The sequence below is a fragment of the Staurois parvus genome, unplaced genomic scaffold, assembly GCF_062004578.1.
Source record: "Staurois parvus isolate SC_StPar_1 unplaced genomic scaffold, SC_StPar_1.0 ptg000519l, whole genome shotgun sequence".
NCBI lineage: Eukaryota > Metazoa > Chordata > Amphibia > Anura > Ranidae > Staurois > Staurois parvus.
Window position 1 is genome coordinate 806,176 of NW_028318315.1, and position 26,325 is coordinate 832,500.

At 46.5% G+C, this 26,325-nt stretch overlaps 2 protein-coding genes across 2 annotated transcripts in view; one reads left to right on the plus strand and one right to left on the minus strand.

The window, feature by feature from the left end:
* Positions 1-26,325, minus strand: part of LOC149451809 (uncharacterized) — a 187,251-nt gene that overhangs the window by 113,764 nt on the left and 47,162 nt on the right. The gene's annotated exons all lie outside the window — the stretch shown is intronic.
* The window catches only part of LOC149451815 (uncharacterized), a 24,940-nt gene continuing 18,078 nt past the window's right edge, over positions 19,464-26,325 (plus strand). Inside the window, exon 1 of the mRNA XM_089690139.1 lies at positions 19,464-19,786. The gene's annotated coding sequence lies outside the window, so the exon portion shown is untranslated. The remainder of the gene's footprint in view (positions 19,787-26,325) is intronic.

Sequence of the window (26,325 nt, forward strand, 5' to 3'; positions counted from 1 at the left end):
CCGTCCAGCAATCGGTGTTCCACTGTGTCCGGAGGACACAGCGGGCACCGGACCGTGGTGCTGCACGCTCCCAGGGAGCGTGCACAAGCAGTGTGCACGGTGGCCATTTATAAGCGGCCATACGACCCTGCACTGCCACCGCCCAGCCGTTTATATACATGGGCCGGATGGGAAGTGGTTAAACATATCCAGTAAAAAAAATTTAAAAATCAAATTTCATCATAAATTTACGCCAAAATATATTCTGCTCCATGTCTTTGCTAAAAAAAATCCTTTTTACTAGTAACGGCGACCAAGAGGGTGAAGGCAGTGCTGGAAAATAATGGCGGACACACAAAATATTGACACTTTGGGCCCAATTTGGACCTTGCCACTTAGGGGTGGAGTCACTTTTGTTGCCAGCGGTTTAGACAGACTGAGAGGCTGACCCCCCCACCCCTCCAACCTCTGCAGTAATGCTGGCAGCACTCGTACGTCTATTTCCCAAAGACAACCTCTGGATGTGACGCTGAGCACGTGCACTCAACTTCTTTGGTGGACCATGGCGAGGCCTGTTCTGAGTGGAACCTGTCCTGATACACCGCTGTATGGTCTTGGCCACCATGCTGCAGATCAGTTTCAGGGTCTTGGCAATCTTCTTATAGCCTAGGCCAGCAATGGGCAAACTACGGCCCGGCGGACCTTTTAATCTGGCCCTGAAGACCAGAACGGCGCGGGAACACGGCGAGAGGAACGCGCAGAGCAAAGGTAAGTGAATTGACACAATATGGGGAATGAATTGCTATAGGGGGGATGAATTATTATATGGGGGATGAATTACTATGGGGGATGAATTACTATAGGGGGGATGAATTACTATATGGGGGATCAATTACTATATGGGGGATGAATTACTATGGGGGATGAATTACTATATGGGGGATGAATTACTATGGGGGGATGAATTACTATGGGGGATGAATTACTATGGGGGATGAATTACTATATGGGGGATGAATTACTATGGGGGATGAATTACTATAAGGGGGATTAATTACTATAGGGGGGATGAATTACTATATGGGGGATGAATTACTATGGGGGATGAATTACTATATGGGGGATGAATTACTATATGGGGGATGAATTACTATATGGGGGATGAATTACTATATGGGGGATGAATTACTATGGGGGATGAATTACTATAGGGGGGATGAATTACTATGGGGGATGAATTACTATGGGGGAATATTACTATACTTACTATGGATGGCATGGTAGTGGCTGGGCCGGCCAGCAGCTAGTCCGACCCCTGGGTCCAATATATGAACCCATTGCGGCCCTCAAGTCAAAAAGTTTGCCCACCCCTGGCCTAGGCCATCTTTATGTAGAGCAACAATTCTTTTTTTCAGATCCTCAGAGTTCTTTGCCATGAGGTGCCATGTTGAACTTCCAGTGACCAGTATGAGAGAGTGAGACCGATAACACCAAATGTAACACATCTGCTCCCCATTCACACCTGAGACCTTGTAACACTAACGAGTCACGACACCGGGGAGGGAAAATGGCTAATTGGGCCCAATTTGGACCTTGTCACTTAGGGGTGGACTCACTTTTGTTGCCAGCGGTTTAGACATTAACCACTTGCCTACCAGGCACTTATACCCCCTTCCTTACCAGGCCAATTTTCAGCTTTCAGCGCTGCCGCACTTTGATTGACAATTGCGCGGTCATGCAACATTGTATCCATATGAAATTTTGATCATTTTTTTCTCACAAATAGAGCTTTCTTTTGGTGGTATTTAATTGCCACTGGGCGCTTTACTTTTTGCGCTATAAATAAAAAAAGTGCAAAAAATTAAAAAAAAAAATAAATTTTCTTTGTTTCTATTATAAAATTTTTCAAACAGGTATTTTTTCTCCTTCACTGATGTGCGTTGTTGATGAGGCAGCACTGATGGGCACTGATAGGCGGCACTAAAGGGCACTGATAGGCAGTACTAATGAGGTGTCACGGATAGGCGGCACTAATATGCAGCACTGATAGGCGGCACTGATAGGTGACACTGATGATGGGTACTGATAGACGGCACTGACTGGCATCACTGCTGGGCACTGACTGACGGCACTGACTGGCACAACCCCTGGGCACTGACTGGTGGCACTGACTGGCAGCACTGCTGGGCTGCACTAGTGGGTGGCACTGGTGGGCAGCACTGGTGGGTGGGCACAGGTGGGTGGCACTTCTGGGCACAGGTAGGTGGCACTTCTGGGCACAGGTGTGTGACACTGCAGAGTGGCACAGGTGGGTGATCTGCTGGGCACAGGTGGGTGCACTGCTGGGCACAGGTGGGCGGAACTTGCGGGTGGCACTGCTGGGCACCGATCATCAGGGCACTAATCATCAGTGTCCTGATGATCGGTGCCGATCCCCGCTGTGACAACTGCCGGTTCTCGGCAGTACTTTCCTCACGATCTGACAGCGTGAGGAAAGTGCAGCCGAGAACCGGCACTTGCATTTCCCTGTGATCAGCGTGTCATTGGACACCGCTGATCACGTGGTAAAAGGCCGCTGGGATCGGCCTTTTACCACATCACGTGATCAGCTGTGTCCATAGGACACAGCGATCACGGAGATCGCCGGGTGCGCGCCCCCTGGGGCGCGCAGGAGAGCGCGTTCTGGGAGGACGTCATATGACGTCCACCCAGAACTGGTCGGCCGCAGTGAAGCCGTCATTCGGCTATCTGCGGTCGGCAACTAGTTAATGGCGGTGTGTTGAGTTATTTTGAGGGGACAGCAAATTTACATGTTATACAAGCTGTACATTGACTACGTCACATTGTAGCAAAGTGTCATTTCTTCAGTGTTGTCACATGAAAAGAGAGAATCAAATATTTACAGAAATGTGAGGGGGGGACTCACTTCTGGGAAATATTGAATATGAGGGTTTTGAAACACCACCACGAATGGTCAGCTGGAGCACAGGGCAGCTGATAAGGCAGTACAGCTGGCCCTCCTGTATGGGGTCCAGTTCAAAAGGGACCTGCTGAGCTGGAGGGCCGGCTGTACTGATTGTTTCCTGGGTCTGCACCCCTTCCACCTGCTGTCGGGCCCCCTTATATGTCCTTCTCCTCCGCAGCACTGCTGCTGTCCCTCATCTCCCACCAGCAGCTGCTGCGTGCACTAAGGGGGATCAGCTTCAGAATCAAGAGTGGGGATAGGACCGGTGAAAATGTAATATATACCGGCCCCTTCCTTTCCAATCGTTCCAATAATTGAAAAAAAATTAAGGGCTTTCTCAAATGTGATTTGCTTTCTGAAGAGCAGCAATGGCATTGCTCTTCAGAGAGCGTTTGACAGGTGGTATTGCCTCCTCACTGACTGCTTTTACCCCACACTAGTGTACTTTGCACAAGGTTGCTGGGCCCTTTCAGAGGTGCTCTATACACTGGAGTGGGGTTTGTTTGATGGGGGTGTACCTTCTGCCATGGCTACGAAACATATCAACGCATCAGTGGTATTTTAGCAAAAATACACTATATTGCCAAAAGTATTGGTCTCCGGCCTTTCCACACACATGACCTTTAATGGCCCCCCAGTCTTAGTCCGTAGGGTTCAATATTGAGTTGGCCCCGCCCTTTCCACACACATGAACTTTAATGGCCTCCCAGTCTTAGTCCGTAGGGTTCAATATTGAGTTGGCCCCGCCCTTTGCAGCTATAACAGCTTCAACTCTTCTGGGAAGGCCGTCCACAAGGTTTAGGAGGGTGTCTATGGGAAGGTTGGACCATTCTTCCAGAAGCACATTTGTGAGGTCAGGCACTGATGTCGGGGGAGGAGGCCTGGCTCACAGTCTCCTCTCTAATTCATCCCAAAGGTGTTCTATGGGGTTGGGGTCAGGACTCTGTGCAGGCCAGTCAAGTTCCTCCACCCCAAACTGGCTCCTCCATGTCTTTATGGACCTTGCTTTGTGCACTGGTGTGCAGTCATGTTGGAACAGGAAGGGGCCATCCCCAAACTCTTCCCACAAAGTTCGGAGCATGAAATTGTCCAAAATGTCTTGGTATACTGACACCTTAAGAGTTCCCTTCACGAGAACTAGGGGGCCAAGCCCAACCCCTGAAAAACACCTCACACCATAATCCCCCTCCACCAAACCTTACACTTGGCACAATGCAGTCAGTCAAGTACCGTTCTTCTGGCAACCACCAAACCCAGACACATCCATCAGATTGCCAGACAGAGAAGCAAGATTGGTCACACCAGAGAACACATCTCCATGCTCTAGAGTCCAGTGGCGGCGTGCTTTACACCACGGCATCCGACGCTTTGCATTGCACTTGGTGATATAAGGCTTGGATGCAGCTGCTCGACCATGGAAACCCATTCCATGAAGCTCTCTACGCACTGTTGTTGGGCTCATCTGAAGGCCACACCAAGTTTGGAGGTCTTTAGCTATTGACTCTGCAGACAGTTGGTGACTTCTGCGCACTGTGTGCTTCAGCATGCGCTGACCCCGTGACACCTACATTTAATCTACATTTTCGGAATGCATTTACAAATATATGTAAAAATTACTTTTTTATACAGTGAAGGAAATGCGTATTTGCTCCCCTGCTGATGTTGAATATTTGCCCACTCACAAAGAAATGATCGGTCTAAAAATCGAATGTTCGGTGTATTGTAACCCTGAGAGACAGAATACAACAACAAATTCAGCAGAAATGCATGTCTAACAAATGATGACGGATCTGCATGTTCATGAGGGAAATAAGGATTTGATCCCCTATCATTCAGCAGGATTTCTGGCTACCAGGTGTCTTTCATACAGGTAACAAGCTGAGATTAGAAGCAGTCTCTTAAAGGGAGTGCTGCTAATCTCATTTTGTTACCTGTATAAAAGACACCTGTCCACAGGAGCAATCAAACAATCAGATTCCAAACTCTCCACCATGGCAAAGACCAAAGAGCTGTCCAAGGATGTCAGGGACAAGATTGTAGACTATACAAGGCTGGACTGGGCTACCAAACTATGGCCAAGCAGCTTGGTGAGAGGGTGACAACAGTTGGTGCAATCATTCACAAATGGAAGAAACACAAAACAACTGTCAGTCTCCCCAGGTCTGGTGCACCATGCAAGATCTCACCTCGTGGTGAGAGGGGGAAAAATGAACTGGAATGCATAAAAAAAGCCTCAAAAATGCGCATGCATAAAAGCATTCGAAACGCATCTGGACTGCGTTTTTATAGTGTGAACCAGCTCTTCATAGGATTTTTTCTTTTTTTTTGTACCAAAGACGTGTAGCAGAATACATTTTGGCCCTTCATTTATGAAGAAATTTGATTTTATTGGATATGTTTTTATAACAGAAAGTGTAAAATTTTTATTTTTTTTTTATGTTTTTTATTTTCATTTGTATAATATAAAAAAAAAACAGAGGTGATCCAATACCACCAAAAGAAAGCTGTCTTTGTGTGAATAAAAATAATATACATTTATTTTGGGTACAGGGTTGCGTGACTGCGCAATAGCCACCGATTAAAGTAGCACAGTGCTTAATAGCAAAAAAAAAAAATGCCCTGTTCACGAAGGAGGTAAAACCTTCTGGAGTTGAAGTGAATAATATTCAGGGTTATTTTCTACTTTTCCCCCATTTTCTATGTTGGGATCTTTACAATACTTTGTTATAATAATGGGACACGTTGTGTATTGTATTGTACACCGATTTTACATTCAGCTGCCCCCACTGATGGCTGAATGTAAATAGAATTGCTGGCGATTAAAAATTTTGCAAAACAGCGGTGTGGGGTCCCCCCCCCCTCATCCATACCAAGCCCTTCGTGTCTGGTATGGGTTTTGAGGGGAACCCCCATGCCAACATTTAAAAAAAAATGGGTTCCCCCCCACAATCCAGATCCAAGCATGCAGCCCGGCAGGTCAAGAAAGGGAGAGACAAGCAAGTGCTCCCTCCCCCTCCTGAACCATACCAGGCCACATGCCCTCAACATGGGGGGGTGCTTTGGGGCACAGGGCTCTCCCCCCAAAGCACCTTGTCCCCATGTTGATGGGGCCAAGGGCCTCTTCCCCACAACCCTGGCTGGTGGTTGTGGGGGTCTGTGGGCGGGGGGCTTATCGGAATCTGGAAACCCCCCGGCTTCCGCCATGTGAATGAGTATGGGGTACATGGTACTGCTACTCATTCAAAAAAAAGCGAAGTGTGAAAAATGACTGTAGACAGTCTTTGAAAAGTCATTTATTAAAACAACAAAAATAAAAAAATGTCCCCCAAAGTAGATCCAACACCAATCATGATGCCCGCCACCGCTGCCGACCCAGAGAAAGGAATAGAAAACGCTCCGCTCTCGATGCTGAATCCCGACAGCTCTGCCGCCCTGACAGTTCTTAACCCCTCGCCTACTGGGCACGTATACCCCCTTCCTGCCCAGGCCAGTTTCCAGCTTTCAGCGCTGTCACACTTTGAATGACAATTGCGCGGTCATGCAACACTGTACTCATATGAAATTTTTATCATTTTTTTGAGACAGATTTCTTTTGGTGGTAATTAATCACCTCGGGGATTTTTATTTTTTCTTAAACAAACCAAAAACCACTGAAAATTTTGAAAAAAAAAATGTTTTTCTTAGTTTTTGTTGTACAATTTTGGAAATAAAAGATTTTTCTCCTTCACTGATGTGCACTAATGAGGCTGCAGTGATGGGCACTGATAGGCTGCACTGATGGACACTGATAGGTGGCACTGATGAGGAGGCACTGGTAGGTTGCACTGATGGGCACTGATGAGGAGGCACAGGTAGGTGGCACTGATGGGCACTGAAAGGCAGCACTGATACATGACACTGGCACTGATAAGCAGCACTGATAGGCAGCACTGACTGGCACTGATAGGCAGCACTGACTGGCACTGTTAGGCGGCACTGATGCGCACTGATAAGCGACACTGACTGGCACTGATTGGCAGCACTGATAGGTGGCACTGATTGGCATTGATAGGTGGCACTGACTGCCACTGATGGGTGACATTGAAAGGCAGCTCAGATGGGCACTGATATGTGGCATTGATGTGCACTGGTATGCACTGATATGTGGCACTGATGGGCACTGGCACGTGGCACTGATGGGCACTGGTACGTGGCACTGATTAGCACTGACTGCTGGCACTGATGGACACTGACAGGTGGCACTTCTGGGGCCACACTGATCATCAGTGCCCTGATGATCAGTGTAGATGTCCCCTCCGCGGAAAGCCGATTACCGGCTCTCCTCTGTCAGTGTGACAGCTCGAGAGGAGAGAAATGCCGATAACCGGCATTTCCCTGTTTACATGTGATCAGCTGTGATTGGACAAAGCTGATCACATGACCGAGCCGAAATCTTTGGCTCTTTCCGTGATCCGCTGTGTCCGAGGGACACTGCGCTCCGGAGATCGCCGCGCTGCACGCTCCCTGAGCTGCGCATGCGCAGTGAGAATGGAAGGACGTCATATGACGTCCTATCAGAACGAGAGAACCACCTTGCGCCCATCATTGTACTATATGGCGGGTGGGAGGTGGTTAAATATCTAAGAGGCAGGGCCACCCAGTGATGTCAACTCTGCCCCCCTGTGACATCATCGACCCAGCATGCCCTGGTCAATGACATCACAAGGGGACAGGGACAATTGTGCTGTGATTGGCCAAAGCATTGCACCTGACCTAAGGTCAGGTGCAATGCTTTGGCCAATCACAATGCACTGTCAGGGTGCAGTGCACTGTGGGGTGCAGCAGGTGAACGACCCTCCAAACGCCCTTACTGTTCGTGATTTCGCCCTTACAGTCTAACATCAAGCCCATCACTAATGACCATATTTGGGAAATGATGTCACCAGAATCCCCTCTTCCCTTATATACAGTGTAGCTGATGGCAGACCAGGGAGCCGTCATTCAACTCGGTGTAGAATTGGGGTCAGTCGCATGCATTGGATTGTCCTCTTTTTTTTTTTTTTCAGCGAGTCAGCAGTGGTGGCCATCATGATTGAGGATGGATTTACGAGGGACATTTTTGGGGAATTTTTTATTTTGTCGAACATTTCTAGGTGGCAGCTTTTTTCTTTCTGTGAAAGGGTATGGAGATTATGTACCCCGTACTACTCAGTCATGTGGGGGGGGGGGGGGTACCTGCTGGCCTTCTTATTGTTAACCACTTGCCCACAATGTGCTTCAGTTGGGCAGGCCAAACAGGCAGACACCCCATGTCTTCTGCCCAAAAGTTCAATCAGGGTTCAGTGAACTTCAAAGATGTTCCTTTTTGGTTTAATACAACTTTAAATGGTGTTATTTTTTTTTTTGCAAGTGTCACACAGAAAAAATGAAAAAATAAAATGCACAGAGTTTCCCAACATACATAGCAGACCCTTTATGCTTCATATTCATTTTTAGGGGAATCCTCGTAAAAAAAATGCATCAGGTCCTTCAGGAAATCCATACCAGACCCTTAACCTAAGCATAGAGCCTGGCTGGCAAGGAAGAGGAGGAGGACTGTGCTCTTTCTCCCTCCAGAACCGGTTGGGGTCACACTACCAGATGCTTCTCGGGGCTGCAGTTCCTTTGAGCTCCACAAGGTGGGGATCTCACTTCTACCCAGACAGGAAGTCTCTATGGAAGACAGACAGGAAGTGATGTCAGGTACAGACAGGAAGTTCTGGGTGAGAGGTGAGGTGGGAGGAAATAGAGAGGAGACGTTGGTGGAAGTGGCAGCAGAGGAGGTAATAAGATGTTATTTCCTATTTAGACCCAGTAACCCCCCGTCATGTCCGTCCTCTTCCCCCATAGCCACGTCCGTCCTCTTCCCCCATAGCCGCGTCCGTCCTCTTCCCCCATGGCCGCGTCCGTCCTCTTCCTCCGTAGTCACGTCCGTCCTCTTCCCCCATGGCCGCGTCCGTCCTCTTCCTCCATAGTCACGTCCGTCCTCTTCCTCCGTAGTCACGTCCGTCCTCTTCCCCCATGGTCGCGTCCGTCCTCTTCCCCCATGGTCGCGTCCGTCCTCTTCCCCCATGGTCGCGTCCGTCCTCTTCCCCCATGGTCGCGTCCGTCCTCTTCCCCCATGGTCGCGTCCGTCCTCTTCCCCCATGGTCGCGTCCGTCCTCTTCCCCCATGGTCGCGTCCGTCCTCTTCCCCCATGGTCGCGTCCGTCCTCTTCCCCCATGGTCGCGTCCGTCCTCTTCCCCCATGGTCACGTCCGTCCTCCATAGTCACGTCTGTCCTCTTCCCCCATAGTCACGTCCGTCCTCTTCCTCCATAGTCACGTCCGTCCTCTTCCCCCATGGTCACGTCCGTCCTCTTCCTCCATAGTCACGTCCGTCCTCTTCCTCCATAGTCACTGTGACGTCTTTTATCTCCAGCAGATGATGATACACACATATATAGTGTGGGAACCCAGATTAACCCCTTCAGGGGCACAACATTCCCCCACTTCCGGGGCCGGAACATTCTCCTCATTGTGGGCTTAAATGATAGTTATGAGTGTATATATATACGACATATCAGACTGGTTGTCGCTCCATTTCCTCAAATTGAACCTCTCCAAAACCGAGCTCCTGATTTTCCCCCCAGCCCACGCCCCCCCCCATCCTCTCCATCACGACCAACAACATCACCATCAGTCCCACCCCGCAAGCCAAAGTCCTAAGTGTCACTCTAGACTCAGACCTGTCCTTCCAACCCCATGTCCAATCGTTGGCAAACTCATGCAGGCTCCACCTCCGCAACATCTCCAAAATACATTCGTTCCTAACCCCAGACACTACTAAACCACTCGTTCACTCCCTTATTATCTCACGTCTGGACTACTGCAACTCCCTCCTCACCGGCCAACCTCATCACAGACTATCCCCGCTTCAGTCTACCCTGAACTCAGCGGCCAGACTCATCCACCTTACCAACCACTCTTCTGCCACCCCCCTCTGTCATTCCCTCCACTGGCTCCACCCCCCTCTGTCATTCCCTCCACTGGCTCCACCCCCCTCTGTCATTCCCTCCACTGGCTTCCAATTGCCCAACGCATTAAATTCAAACTACTAACACAGACATACAAAGCCATTCATAACGCTGCCCCAAACTACCTCACTGACCTGATACCCAAATACCACCCAACCCGTAATCTTCCCTCCTCACAAGACCTCCTACTTTCTAGCTCCCTGGTCTCCTCCTCCCACGCCCGACTGCAGGACTTTTCCAGGACTTCCCCCCCATCCTCTGGAACTCACTACCCCAATCCATCAGACTGTCACCTACCCTCCTCACCTTTAGGTGCACCCTGAAAACCCATCTCTTCAGGGAAGCCTACCCCACCCTCACCTAACAGCCGATCTCCTCCACTTCTCCTACCACTCCATCCCCCACAGCCACTTCCTCCTGTACCACTATCCCCTCCCTCCTAGATTGTAAGCTCGAAAGAGCAGGGCCCTTGAACCCCTCGTGTTTTGTTTTGTTACTGTATTGTCTCATGTTCTGTCCCCCACTATAATGTACAGCGCTGAGCAAACCTTTTAGCACTATATAAATACTGTATAATAATAATATTGTATACAGTGCTCAACATAAATGAGCACACCCCACAGATTTGTCAGAAAACCTTTCCGAATCCACATTTTCTATGGGACACTATACTACAAAACCCTCCCACCAATGCCGCCATGAATTGCCAACAAGATTTGTTAATTTGCATTCACACAAAAAAGTATATTTCCTAACAAATTCAAGACCATGTTGCAAAAATGAATACACCCCAATGAAAGTCTTAGGAGCAAAGCTAAATTTTAGACAAAATCCTAATTAACAAGAATTCAGCTCCAGGTAAGTCTATTCATTAAACAGGTGGCCAACAGACAGGTGATTATAAAAGGGCGTTACTTAAAGACAATCCCTCCCATTTCATGCTGTCAGCAATGGCACCACATAGAAGAGAAATGTCACAAGGCCAGAGAAAGAAAATACATTTTTTACACAAGAAAGGTGAAGGCTACAAGATCAGGAAAGCTTTACTTATCAGAATACTGTAGCAAAAGTGATACTAAAAATTTAACAAAGATGGAACTGCAACCATCTCACAGAGACCTCCAGGCTGTCCACGGAAGTTAACACCTCGAGAGGAGCGTCTTCTGATGAGAAAGGTTGAAGAAAATCGCCATGCAAGTTGACTGCAGTTGACTAAAGAAGTCGAAAGCCAAACTGGGCTGATTGTTTCCCGTGACACAATACGACGTACACTGCAGAGGAATGGTATGCATGGGTGTCATCCACGAAGGAAGGCTCTCCTTAAGCCCATGCGCAAAAAAGCCCACCTAGAATTTTCCAGGGCACATGCTGAAAAAGAAGAACACTACTGGGACTCTGTGCTTTGGAGTGATGATACTAAGATAAATGTTTTTGGAACTGATGGCTTCAAAACTCTGTGGTGTCGCAAAGGTGAGTAGTACAAATAAAAATGCATGGTGCCTACTGTGAAACATGGTGGTGGTGTCCTTCTGTTGGGCTGCATGAGTGCTGCTGGTTTCAGGGAGCTGCATTTCAATGATGTTATCATGAATTCACAGATGGACGGCTCTATATTGAAAGAGAAGATGCTACCAGCACTCCGTGCCCTCGGTCGTCGTGCAATTTTTCAACATGACAATGATCCAAAACACACATCTAAGGCCACTGTTCTATTTCTGAAGAAGAAGAAGATGAAAGTGATTCAGTGGCCATGTTTGTCTCCTGATCTGAACCCAATCGAACACCTATAGGGAATTCTGAAGAGACAATTTGAGCATCACTCTCCATCCAGCATCCAGGCTCTAAAAGAGGTTGTTCTTGAAACATGGAAAAAAATCGATGTTGCAATATGTTCCCAACTTGTTCATTCCATGTCTAGAAGACTTGATGCTGGCCTTACAAATCATGGAGGTCATACAAAACATTATATGGAGGAGTTCTTGTTGTGGGGTGGATTCATTTTTGCATCAATTAATTTGAGTAAAACGGAATATTTTGTAATTTATATATATATATTGCTAAAAAAAAATGACAGGCAGACTTTGTAATCAGAGTCTAGCATCAAGTCAATGAACCTCCTGTGATATTGATCTGATCAGGTAAGTAGCAGAGGGAGTTGTTCATCAGTTTCAGCTGCTTTGGTGTTAATGAAATTAATAACAGGTGCACAAGATGGGCAACAATGAGACGACCCCCAAAACAGGAATGGTTTTACAAGTGGAGGCCACTGACATTTTTCCCCTACTCATCTTTTCTGACTGTTTTTCCCTAGTTTTGCATTTGGCTAGGGTCAGTGTCACTACTGGCAGCATGAGGCCATACCTGGACCCTACAGAGGTTGTACAGGCAGTCCAACTCCTCCAGGATGGCACATCAATACGTGCCATTGTCAGAAGATTTGCTGAGTCTCCCAGCACAGTCTCAGGAGCATGGAGGAGATTCCAGGAGACAGGCAGTTCCTCTAGGAGAGCTGGACAGGGCCGTAGAAGGTCCTTAACCCATCAGCAGGACCTGTATCTACTCCTTTGTGCAAGGAGGAACAGGATGAGCACTGCCAGAGCCCTACAAAATGACCTCCAGCAGGCCACTGGTGTGAATGTCTCTGACCAAAAAGACGTCCTCTAGTGGGCCCTGTGCTCACTGCCCGGCACCATAGAGCTGGATTGGCATTTGCCATTGAACCCCAGAATTGGCAGGTCCACCACTGGGCACCCTGTGCATTTCACAGATGAGAGCAGGTTCACTCTGAGCACATGTGACAGACGTGAAAGGATCTGGAGAAGCCGTGGAGAACGTTCTGCTGCCTGTAACATGGTTCAGCATGACTGTTATGGTGGGGGGTCAGTGATGGTCTGGGGAGGCATATCCATGGAGGGACACACAGACCTCTACAGGCTAGACAATGGCACCCTGACTGCCATTGGGGATCGGGATGAAATCCTTGGACCCATTGTCAGACCCTACGCTGGTGCAGTGGGCCCTGAGTTCCTCCTGGTGCTGTGGATCCTGGGTTCCTCCTGGTGCAGTGGGTCCTGGGTTCCTCCTGGTGCAGTGGGTCCTGGGTTCCTCCTGGTACACAACAATGCCTGGCCTCATGTGGGGAGAGTATGCAGGCAGCTCCTGGAGGATGAAGGAATTGATACCATTGAATGTCCCCCTGTTCTCCTGACCTGAATCCAATAGAACACCTCTGGGATGTCATGTTTTGGTCCATCCAATGCCGCCAGGTTGCACCTCAGACTGTCCAGGAGCTCAGTGATGCCCTGGTCCAGATCTGGGAGGAGATCCCCCAGGACACCATCCATCGTCTCATGAGGAGCATGTCCCAATGTTGTCAGACATGCATACAAGCACATGGGGGCCATACAAACTACTGAGGACCATTCTGAGTTGCTGCAATGACATTTCAGCAAAATGGACTCGCCTGCTGCATCATTTTTTCACTTTGATTTTCGGGGTGTCTTTGAATTCAGTCCTCTGTAAGTCGATCATTTTCATTTCCATCAAACGATGGGATATCCTTACATTCCTAACACATTACCCGTCCATGTCAGTATAGAGATCCAGCAGGAGATTTTTTCCCATTGAGATCTGATGTGGTTTCAAAGTCTTCCTTTCATTTTTATATATATGTGTGTGTATATATATACATATATGTTTTCATACAGTGGCTTTATAGATGTGTGCAGCGGTGCCACCATCGTCCTCTCACTCCTCTCATTTTACCTCATTTCTTCTCTTCCATATATTAGATCTTCCTTACTCTTTATAATTTCAGACATGGGGCTCATTGACAAAGACGTATCGATGCATAAGCCCATAGGAAGGGGCCGTCTTCACCCACATGGGGTGCACAGGTGTTCCGTACAGGGAGTTGGTTGCATGGATCTCTACACACATCATATCATGCGGGTTCAATACAAGGATCAGGACACAGTCTGTCATATCCAAAATATGCCTGGAGATTCATGCAACCGGCCACCTGTCCTTGATTTCAACTGGCCGCCTGTCATTGATTTCAACCGGCCGCCTGTCATTGATTTCAACCGGCCGCCTGTCATTGATTTCAACCGGCCGCCTGTCCTTGATTTCAACCGGCCGCCTGTCCTTGATTTCAACCGGCCGCCTGTCCTTGATTTCAACCGGCCGCCTGTCCTTGATTTCAACCGGCCGCCTGTGTTATGTCACCACCTGCCCCTTTTCTTTTTTTTTTACCCAAAATTCTGCACCACTGATGAACACAATGAGGGATAATTTGAGGACGTGCTGCAATGACAAGCAGCCACAGCATGGCTCCCATAGGGCTGCCATTGTAACTTGGGGGAGGTAAAAAATGTGTTTTTTTTTGCAAAACATTCCTATCCTTTAAATCAGTACAGTTTTATCTTTTAGATTTAGCAGGAATTTTGTAAGTTATATTGTGTTTGTGTCTGATTTTAGTGTATTTTTTTTGCAAAAATGTCATTTTGATATCCTCAGCGGGGGAGGGGCTTGTCAGGTTGTCTGTATTGAGCCTCGTGATTTCTAACAGCAGTCCTGCCCGACTGCTGCACCTACCAAGTCCCGGCTACTGTTCTGTTGTTTGGTAAGGAGTGATGATAGGGGAGCTCTGATGGAGCATGGGGAGGGGGCTGTGATTATGGGGAGACTGAGGACACGCTAATGAGGGGGCACTAATGAATGGTAAGAAATGAGGGGGACACTGGTGATGGGGGACACAGATGAGGAGGATGGTGATGAAGGAACTCTAATGGTGGGGTTTTCCTGCAGAGATTCTGATGAGGGTGACACTGATGGGGGGTTCTGATATCCCGGTTTACTGATCAGGGGGCACTAATTGAGGGGCTTTGATGAGGAGGGCACTAATGGGGGGGTTCTGATGTGGAGATACTGATCAGGGGACACTTATTGGGGGGCTTTGATGAGGGGGACTCTAATGGGGGAATCTGCTGAGGAGATACTGATCAGGGGGCACTAATTGGGTGGCTCTGATAAGGGGGACACTAATGGGGGGTTCTGATAAGATACTGATCAAAGGGCACTAACTGAGGGGCTTTGATGAGGAGGGCACTAATGGGGGGTTCTGATGAGGAGATACTGAGCAGGGGGCACTAGCTGAGGGGCTTTGATGAGGGGGGCACTAATGGGGGGTTCTGATGTGGAGATACTGATCAGGGGGCACTAATTGGGGGGCTCTGATGAGGGGGACACTAATGGGGGTTCTGATGAGGAGATACTGATCGAGGGGCTTTTATGAGGGGGCAACAATGGGGGGGGTCTGCTGAGAAGATACTGATCAGGGGGCACTAACTGGGGGGCTCTGATGAGGGGGATACCAATGGGGGGGTTCTGCTGATGATACTGATTGGGGGGCACTAATTGGTGGTGCTGATGAGGGGGACACTAATGGGGGGTTCTGCTGATGAGATACTGATCAGGGGGCACTAATTGAGGGGCTCTGATGAGGGGGACACTAATGGGGGGTTCTGATGAGATACTGATCAGGGGGCACTAATTGGGGGGCTATGATGAGGGGGACACTAATGGGGGTTCTGATGAGGAGATACTGATCGAGGGGCTTTTATGAGGGGGCAACAATGGGGGGGTTCTGCTGAGGAGATACTGATCAGGGGGCACTAATTGGGGGGCTCTGAGAGGGACTCTAATGGGGGTTCTGCTGAGGAGATACTGATCAGGGGGCACTAACTGGGGGGCTCTGATGAGGGGGACACTAATGGGGGGTTCTGCTGATGATACTGATTGGGGGGCACTAATTGGGGGTTCTGATGAGGGGGACACTAATCGGGGGTTCTGATGAGATACTGATCAGGGGGCACTAATTGAGGGGCTCTGATAAGGGGGACACTAATGGGGGGGTTCTGATGAGGCGATACTGATCAGGGGGCACTAATTGAGGGGCTCTGATGAGGGGGACACTAATGGGGGTTCTGCTGATGAGATACTGATCAGGGGGCTCTGATGAGGGGGACGCTAATAAGGGGTTCTGATGAGGAGATACTGATCAAGAGGCACTAATTGGGGGGCTCTGATGAGGTGGACACTGATGGGGGGGTTCTGATGAGGAGATACGTATAAGGAGGCACTAATTGGGGGGCTCTGATGAGGTGGACACTGATGGGGGGTTCTGATGAGGAGATACTGATCAGGGTGCACTAATTGGGGGGCTCTGATGAGGTGGACACTGATGGGGGGTTCTGATGAGGAGATACTGATCAGGGGGCACTAATTGGGGGGCTCTGATGAGGGGTTTATAATGGGGGGCACTGATCAGAAGACTCTGAGTGGGCACTCTTAAAGTGAAGGGTGTTGGAAGGGCAGATGGTATAGAGCAGATGGTCACACCCTCCATGTTTTCCAATGAACTCATTGGGTGCCAAGTCTGGGAGACATGGGAGGTTGACCCATGAAGTGGGTTCTCCTGGGCTATGCTAGACTCCTTAGGCAGGGTCTCTCTCTCTTTCCCACAGATGGGGTACCTTTACTCTGTGCCATTTTCACCGATTCCATGGGACAAGGCTGAGGTTGCTGTCAGGGAATACTCCACCTTAAAGCGGGCCTCTTCTCTTAGAGATGAACATACACCATGTCCACTTCCACAACAACTCTCCTCCAGTTCCCCTCTGGTCCCCGTGTAAATGCACATCGTATCACTGTAGCTTTAATTGTAAAAAAAACACCAAATGAGCGGACTTTAACCATTTCAATACCGTGCAATTTTACACCTTCCTGCCCAGGCCAGTTTTCAGGTTTCAGCGCTCTCACACTTTGAATGACAATTGCGCGGTCATACAACATTGTACCCAAACTAAAATTTTAGCATTTTCTTCACACAACTAGAGCTTTCTTTTGGTGGTATTTAATCACCGCTGGGGTTTTTATTTTTTGCTAAATTAACAAAAAAAGGCCAAAAATGTTGAAAAAAATACACGTTTTTCTTTGTTTCCGTTATAAAAATTTACAAATAAATAATTGTTCTTCATAAATTTAGGCCGAGATGTATTCTGCTACATGTCTTTGGTGAAAATAACCCAAATTAGGATGTATTATTTAGTTTGTAGGAAAGTTATAGAGTTCACAAACTATGGTATAGATCTGAATATTGATCAATCCTGAAGTACTGACGGCCAATCTAATTTCTTGAGGACTAAGAATGTCAGAACAGTACAGATATCCCACAAATGACCCCTTTTTGCAGAGTAGACAGTCCGACGTACTTCATAAGAGGAATGGCGAGTTTTTTGAAGTTGTATTTTTTTTGTCATAATTTTTCGGAAAATTAAAAAATTAAAAAAATTATTTTCACTATTTTTTTTTTACATACTGTCACCAGTGCAGTACAGCGTCATCATATAACTGGCATGGCGGTGAACAGGGACACTGACTGGTGACAGTATGAAAAAAAAAAAATATATATATTTTTTTAATTTTTTTTATTATTTTTAATTATTTAATACTTTTTTTATTTTTTTTTAACATTTTTTTTTCATATTTTACTATGACCAAAGTAGTACAATGTTACCATAGTAACATTGTACTACTTTGGGGAAGTGATCAGTATTTTTTTTTTTTTTTTACACAATTTGCTTATAGCAAAGAAATACTTTGCTATAAGCAAGCATTTACCTGAATGAAATGGATTCATTCAGCTTTTTTTTTTTTTGTGCTTAGCTGTGATTTGGTCACAGCTAATCACATGACGTGCATGTGATTAGCTGTGACCATTCACAGCTAGGCACTAGTATACAATGGATGGCATCATGAATGAAGCCATCCATTGTATACAACTGTCATGTGACCTGCTGTGATTGGTCACAGCAGGTCACATGGTACCGGCAACGGGAGCCGGTACTCGGATCTGTCATCGGCCGTGTCCGAGGTACACGCCCGGTGACAGATCGAGCCGCTGCGCCGCTCTGCATTAGTGCAAACGGCGCATGTGCGGGAGCACGCCAAATGGCGTGCACCCGGAGTGGAGAAGCAACTTTCAAGCCGCCAAACGGCCATTGGCCGGGCGGCAAATGGTTAAATACCGCTCCGAGGATCAAATATACGCATACAAACCTTATAAAAAATATTTTACAACACTTTATTCCACTGATATTAAAAACATTAGTAATACAGGACGTAGAATCTGTCCCTTATCTCCCACATATAGTGGTGGAGGGGCTGTTACGTTGGAGTCCTATGGACATCTGAACTGTAGGTCAACGCGTTTCGTGGCGTAACCTGCTTCCTCAGGACCTTAGATCTTGAAGTGGATACTGGATACAAAGTATCGTTACATAGCTAATCCCAAAAGAAACCGGAAGAAAGGAGAGAGGAAAAAGGGGAGAAGAATAAAACAAATTCCACTGTAGCTTGTGTTTAGGCGGGCCGTGCCGAACACCGACCCCAGCCACCTGTCCAGCGTTTCCCACTACCGGTCCCAGTAGTATTATGGAACCCCATCGTGCACATAGCGCAGGCTCCAACCATGAATTTGCTTTTGACTCTTGAATTTCTGTACCTCTGTACAGGATGGGGACCTCTGCAGTGCAGTTTTGCTCTGATTTCTATGGGAGATGGAATGCAGCGTAGGGAGTGCCGACAACATCTCCCGCGCAGCTTGCTGACTGTACCTTCCGTTGCTCGTAGCAATCACATGCATGACTTGCATTAAGGTGACTCTTAACGTGTTAACTCTTCATACCCCATGTGATAGTGATCTAGGTGTGTGATAGTGCTGGGGACTCTGATGTGGACTATGATGTAAAGAATGGCTCTGATGGGGACTATAATGTAAAGAATGGCTCTGATGGGGACTATAATGTAAAGGAAGGTTCTGATGCTGACTATAATGTACAGGGGACTCTGATGGAGACTATGATGTATAGGGGACTCTGATGGGGACTATGATGTATAGGGGACTCTGATGGGGACTATGATGTAAAGGAAGGTTCTGATGGGGACTATAATGTTAAGGAAGGTTCTGATGCTGACTATAATGTACAGGGGACTGTGATGGGGACTATGATGTACAGGGGACTGTGATGGGGACTGTGATGTACAGAGGACTCTGATGGGGACTATGAAGTAAAGGGGACTCTAATGGGGACTATGATGTAAAGGAGCACTCTGATGGGGACTATAATGCACAGGGAACTCTAATGGGAACGATAATGCACAGGGGACTCTGATGGGGACTATGATGTAAAGGAGGGTTCTGATGGGGACTATAATGCACAGGGGATTCTGATGGGAACTATAATGCACAGGGGACTCTAATGGGAACTATAATGCACAGGGGACTCTGATGGGAACTATGTTGTAAAGGAGGGCTCTAATGGGAACTATAATGCACAGGGAACTCTGATGGGGACCATGATGTAAAGGAGGGCTCTGATGAGGTCTATGATGCACAGGTGAGTCTGATGGGGACTATGTTGTAAAGAAGGGCTCTGATGAAGACTATAATGCACATTGGGAATCTTAAGGAAGACTCTGATGGGGACTATAATATGCAGGGGACTCTGGTGTGGACTATGTTGTAAAGGAGGACTCAGATGGGGACTCTGATGGGAGGCTTTGCAATAAAGCTAGCAATTATCTGTCCTAACCGTCCTCTTCTCTCCCCACAGACAGGAGGAGGAGGTGATGACACAGGATGTGGTGTGAATTGCTGCATAAAAAAATGTGCACAAAATAACTGTCACCGCGCATAACAATTCACTGAGACACACAGAGGACCGATGTAACCGGATGTCTCTGCAGGTAAGATCTGCATGTATGGTGTGAATGAGGCCTAATAGTCCACATATGACCATAGGGGTCATCTATAACATTCCAGATGTGACCATAGGGGGTCATCTATAATATCCCAGATGTGACCATAGGGGTTCATCTATAATATCCCAGATGTGACCATAGGGGGTCATCTATAATATCCCAGATGTGTCCATAGGGGTTCATCTATAATATCCCAGATGTGACCATAGGGGGTCATCTATAATATCCCAGATGTGACCATAGGGGTTCATCTATAATATCCCAGATGTGACCATAGGGGGTCATCTATAATATCCCAGATGTGATCATAGGGGTCATCTATAACATCCCAGATGTGACCATAGGGGTTCATCTATAATATCCCAGATGTGACCATAGGGGTTCATCTATAATATCCCAGATGTGACCATAGGGGGTTCATCTATAATATCCCAGATGTGACCATAGGGGGTCATCTATAATATCCCAGATGTGACCATAGGGGTTCATCTATAATATCCCAGATGTGACCATAGGGGTTCATCTATAATATCCCAGATGTGACCATAGGGGTCATCTATAACATCCCAGATGTGACCATAGGGGGTCATCTATAATATCCCAGATGTGACCATAGGGGGTCATCTATAATATCCCAGATGTGACCATAGGGGTTCATCTATAATATCCCAGATGTGACCATAGGGGTTCATCTATAATATCCCAGATGTGACCATAGGGGTTCATCTATAATATCCCAGATGTGACCATAGGGGTTCATCTATAATATCCCAGATGTGACCATAGGGGGTCATCTATAATATCCCAGATGTGACCATAGGGGTTCATCTATAATATCCCAGATGTGACCATAGGGGTTCATCTATAACATCCCAGATGTGACCATAGGGGGTCATCTATAATATCCCAGATGTGACCATAGGGGTCATCTATAACATCCCAGATGTGACCATAGGGGTTCATCTATAATATCCCAGATGTGACCATAGGGGTTCATCTATAATATCCCAGATGTGACCATAGGGGTCATCTATAACATCCCAGATGTGACCATAGGGGGTCATCTATAATATCCCAGATGTGATCATAGGGGTTCATCTATAATATCCCAGATGTGACCATAGGGGTTCATCTATAATATCCCAGATGTGACCATAGGGGTTCATCTATAATATCCCAGATGTGACCATAGGGGGTCATCTATAATATCCCAGATGTGACCATAGGGGTTCATCTATAATATCCCAGATGTGACCATGGGGGTTCATCTATAATATCCCAGATGTGACCATAGGGGTTCATCTATAATATTCCAGATGTGACCATAGGGGTAATCTATAATATTCCAGATGTGACCATAGGGGTTCATCTATAATATTCCAGATGTGACCATAGGGGTAATCTATAATATTCCAGATGTGACCATAGGGGTTCATCTATAATATCCCAGATGTGACCATAGGGGTTCATCTATAATATCCCAGATGTGACCATAGGGGTTCATCTATAATATTCCAGATGTGGGTATAGGGATTCATCTATAATATCCCAGATGTGACCATAGGGGTTCATCTATAATATCCCAGATGTGTCCATAGGGGTTCATCTATAATATTCCAGATGTGGGTATAGGGATTCATCTATAATATCCCAGATGTGACCATAGGGGTTCATCTATAATATCCCAGATGTGACCATAGGGGTTCATCTATAATATCCCAGATGTGACCATAGGGGTTCATCTATAACATCCCAGATGTGACCATAGGGGGTCATCTATAATATCCCAGATGTGACCATAGGGGTTCATCTATAATATCCCAGATGTGACCATAGGGGTTCATCTATAATATCCCAGATGTGACCATAGGGGTTCATCTATAATATCCCAGATGTGACCATAGGGGGTCATCTATAATATCCCAGATGTGACCATAGGGGTTCATCTATAATATCCCAGATGTGACCATGGGGGTTCATCTATAATATCCCAGATGTGACCATAGGGGTTCATCTATAATATTCCAGATGTGACCATAGGGGTAATCTATAATATTCCAGATGTGACCATAGGGGTTCATCTATAATATTCCAGATGTGACCATAGGGGTAATCTATAATATTCCAGATGTGACCATAGGGGTTCATCTATAATATCCCAGATGTGACCATAGGGGTTCATCTATAATATCCCAGATGTGACCATAGGGGTTCATCTATAATATTCCAGATGTGGGTATAGGGATTCATCTATAATATCCCAGATGTGACCATAGGGGTTCATCTATAATATCCCAGATGTGTCCATAGGGGTTCATCTATAATATTCCAGATGTGGGTATAGGGATTCATCTATAATATCCCAGATGTGACCATAGGGGTTCATCTATAATATCCCAGATGTGACCATAGGGGTTCATCTATAATATCCCAGATGTGACCATAGGGGTTCATCTATAATATCCCAGATGTGACCATAGGGGTTCATGTATAATATTCCAGATGTGACCATAGGGGTTCATCTATAATATCCCAGATGTGTCCATGGGGGTTCATCTATAATATTCCAGATGTGGGTATAGGGATTCATCTATAATATCCCAGATGTGACCATAGGGGGTCATCTATAATATCCCAGATGTGACCATAGGGGTTCATCTATAATATCCCAGATGTGTCCATAGGGGTTCATCTATAATATCCCAGATGTGACCATAGGGGTTCATCTATAATATCCCAGATGTGACCATAGGGGTCATCTATAATATCCCAGATATGACCATAGGGGTTCATCTATAATATCCCAGATGTGACCATAGGGGTTCATCTATAATATCCCAGATGTGACCATAGGGGTTCATGTATAATATTCCAGATGTGACCATAGGGGTTCATCTATAATATCCCAGATGTGTCCATGGGGGTTCATCTATAATATTCCAGATGTGGGTATAGGGATTCATCTATAATATCCCAGATGTGACCATAGGGGGTCATCTATAATATCCCAGATGTGACCATAGGGGTTCATCTATAATATCCCAGATGTGACCATAGGGGTTCATCTATAATATCCCAGATGTGACCATAAGGGGTTCATCTATAATATCCCAGATGTGGCCATGGGGGTTCATGTATAACATTCCAGATGTGACCATAGGGGTTCATCTATAATATCCCAGATGTGACCATGGGGGTTCATCTATAATATTCCATATATGACCGTAGGGTTCATCTATAATATTCCAGATGTGACCATAGGGGTTCATCTATAATATCCCAGATGTGACCATAGGGGTTCATGTATAATATCCCAGATGTGACCATAGGGGTTCATGTATAATATCCCAGATGTGACCATAGGGGGTCATCTATAATATCCCAGATGTGACCATAGGGGTTCATCTATAACATCCCAGATGTGACCATAGGGGTTCATCTATAATATCCCAGATGTGACCATAGGGGTTCATCTATAATATCCCAGATGTGACCATAGGGGGTTCATCTATAATATCCCAGATGTGACCATGGGGGTTCATGTATAATATTCCAGATGTGACCATAGGGGGTAATCTATAATATCCCAGATGTGACCATAGGGGTTCATCTATAATATCCCAGATGTGACCATAGGGGGTCATCTATAATATCCCAGATGTGACCATAGGGGTTCATCTATAATATCCCAGATGTGACCATAGGGGTTCATCTATAATATCCCAGATGTGACCATAGGGGTTCATCTATAATATCCCAGATGTGACCATAGGGGTTCATCTATAATATCCCAGATGTGACCATAGGGGGTCATCTATAATATCCCAGATGTGACCATAGGGGTTCATCTATAATATCCCAGATGTGACCATAGGGGTTCATCTATAACATCCCAGATGTGACCATAGGGGGTCATCTATAATATCCCAGATGTGACCATAGGGGTCATCTATAACATCCCAGATGTGACCATAGGGGTTCATCTATAATATCCCAGATGTGACCATAGGGGTTCATCTATAATATCCCAGATGTGACCATAGGGGTAATCTATAATATCCCAGATGTGACCATAGGGGTTCATCTATAATATCGCAGATGTGACCATAGGGGGTCATCTATAATATCCCAGATGTGACCATAGGGGTTCATCTATAATATCTCAGATATGTAGCGCTACACCATTTTGTTTTGCATATTTCTTCAGTGTTGTCACATGAAAAGATAGAATCAAATATTTACAAAAATGTGAGGGGTGGACTCACTTCTGGGAGATACTGAAGTACTGTGTGTGTAATATATATATATATATATATATAATGACAACACACTATATTGCCAAAAGTATTGGTCGGCCTCTCTTTCCATGCACATGAACGTTAATGGCATTCCAGATTCCAGTCTTAGTCCGTAGGGTTCAATATTGAGTTGGCCCCGCCCTTCGCAGCTATAACAGCTTCAACTCTTCTGGGAAGGCCGTCCACAAGGTTTAGGAGGGTGTCTATGGGAAGGTTGGACCATTCTTCCAGAAGCACATTTGTGAGGTCAGGCACTGATGTCGGGGGAGGAGGCCTGGCTCACAGTCTCCACTCTAATTCATCCCAAAGGTGTTCTATGGGGTTGAGGTCAGGACTCTGTGCAGGCCAGTCAAGTTCCTCCACCCCAAACTGGCTCCTCCATGTCTTTATGAACCTTGATTTGTGCACTGGTGTGCAGTCATGTTGGAACAGGAAGGGGCCATCCCCAAACTCTTCCCACAAAGTTGGGAGCATGAAATTGTCCAAAATGTCTTGGTATGCTGACACCTTAAGAGTTCCCTTCACTGGAACTAGGGGGCCAAGCCCAACCCCCTGAGAAACACCCCCACACCATAATCCGCCCTCCACCAAACTTTACACTCGGCACAATGCAGTCAGGAAAGTACCGTTCTCCTGGTAACCACCAAAACCAGACATTACCATTGGATTGCCAGACAGAGAAGCGTGATTGGTCACTCCAGAAAACACGTCTCCACTGCTCTAGAGTCCAGTGGCGGCGTGCTTTACACCACGGCATCCGACGCTTTGCATTGCACTTGGTGATGTAAGGCTTGGATGCAGCTGCTCGGCCATGGAAACCCATTCCATGAAGCTCTCTACGCACTGTTGTTGGGTTCATCTGAAGGCCACACCAAGTTTGGAGGTCTTTAGCTATTGACTCTGCAGACAGTTGGTGACTTCTGCGCACTGTGCGCTTCAGCATGCGCTGACCCCGCCCTGTCATGTGACGTGGCCTACCACTTGGTGGCTGAGTTGCTGTTGTTCCCAGTTGTTTCCACTTTGTTATAATCCCACTAACAGTTGAGCGTGGAATATTTAGTAGCCAGGAAATGTCACGGATGGACTTATCACAGGTGACAACCTATCACGGGACCACGCTTGGAGTCACTGAGCTCCTGAGAGCGACCCATTCTTTCACCAATGTTTGTAGAAGCAGTCTGCATGCCTAGGGGCTTCATTTTATACACTTGTGGCCATGGAGGGGATTGGAACACCTGAATCACATGATTTTGAGGGCTGGCCTAATACTTTTGGCAATATAATGTATGTGAACCAGCACTTAAAGTGCGGCATTACGAAAGAGTCCAAAGCAGACGAAAAAAAAAGTCCAGCAGAACTTCATTAAAACGGTCAACATGGTCAACATCCTAAGTACCTAGTCTCTACCTCTGCAGGTATGCCAGGACATGGCCTGGTTAGGAGTAGAGTCCATGTAATTACAGAGTCCACCAGAGGCATTCTCCAGCAGCTTGTGTCTTTGGGGTGAACTCCAGGTTCTGACGACTTTACATTTTGGTAGTAGAATCCGATCCTCTCCCCTTTCGAGGTTTTCCAGCAGAACTTCATTAAAACAGTCAACATCCAGATCCCTAATATAGCGTGTGTATTATATACAGTTGTGTTCAAAATAATAGCAGTGTGTTGAAAAAAGTGAATAAAGCTGAAAATCCTTCTAATAGCTTTTATTTCCATCCACACAAATGCATTGGGAACACGACACATTCTATTCCAAATCAAAACATGAAGAAAAATACATTAAATTTATGTTGTTCCTCTAAAAAAATTGAAGAAAAGTGAATATTAGACGGTTCAAAAAAATAGCAGTGTTTGTATTCTTCTTTACAAACTCAAACATTCACTATATAAACTGAGAAATGTTGGAAGATTTTGCTTTCCTTTGAATGACTTCATGAATATTTGGTTGTAGTCGCACTGTTTCTGAGAACTGCTGTACATCTGTGTTGCATGGAGTCACCCAACTTCTGGCCCCTGTGATCAGGTATTCCAGCCCAGGATGATTGGACCACATTCCACAGTTCTTCTCTATTTCTTGGTTTTGCCTCAGAAACGGCATTTTTGATGTCACCCCCACAAGTTTTCTATTGGATTAAGATCCGGGGATTGGGCTGGCCACTCCATAACGTCCATCTTGTTGGTCTGGAACCAAGATGTTGCACGTTTACTGGTGTGTTTGGGGTCGTTGTC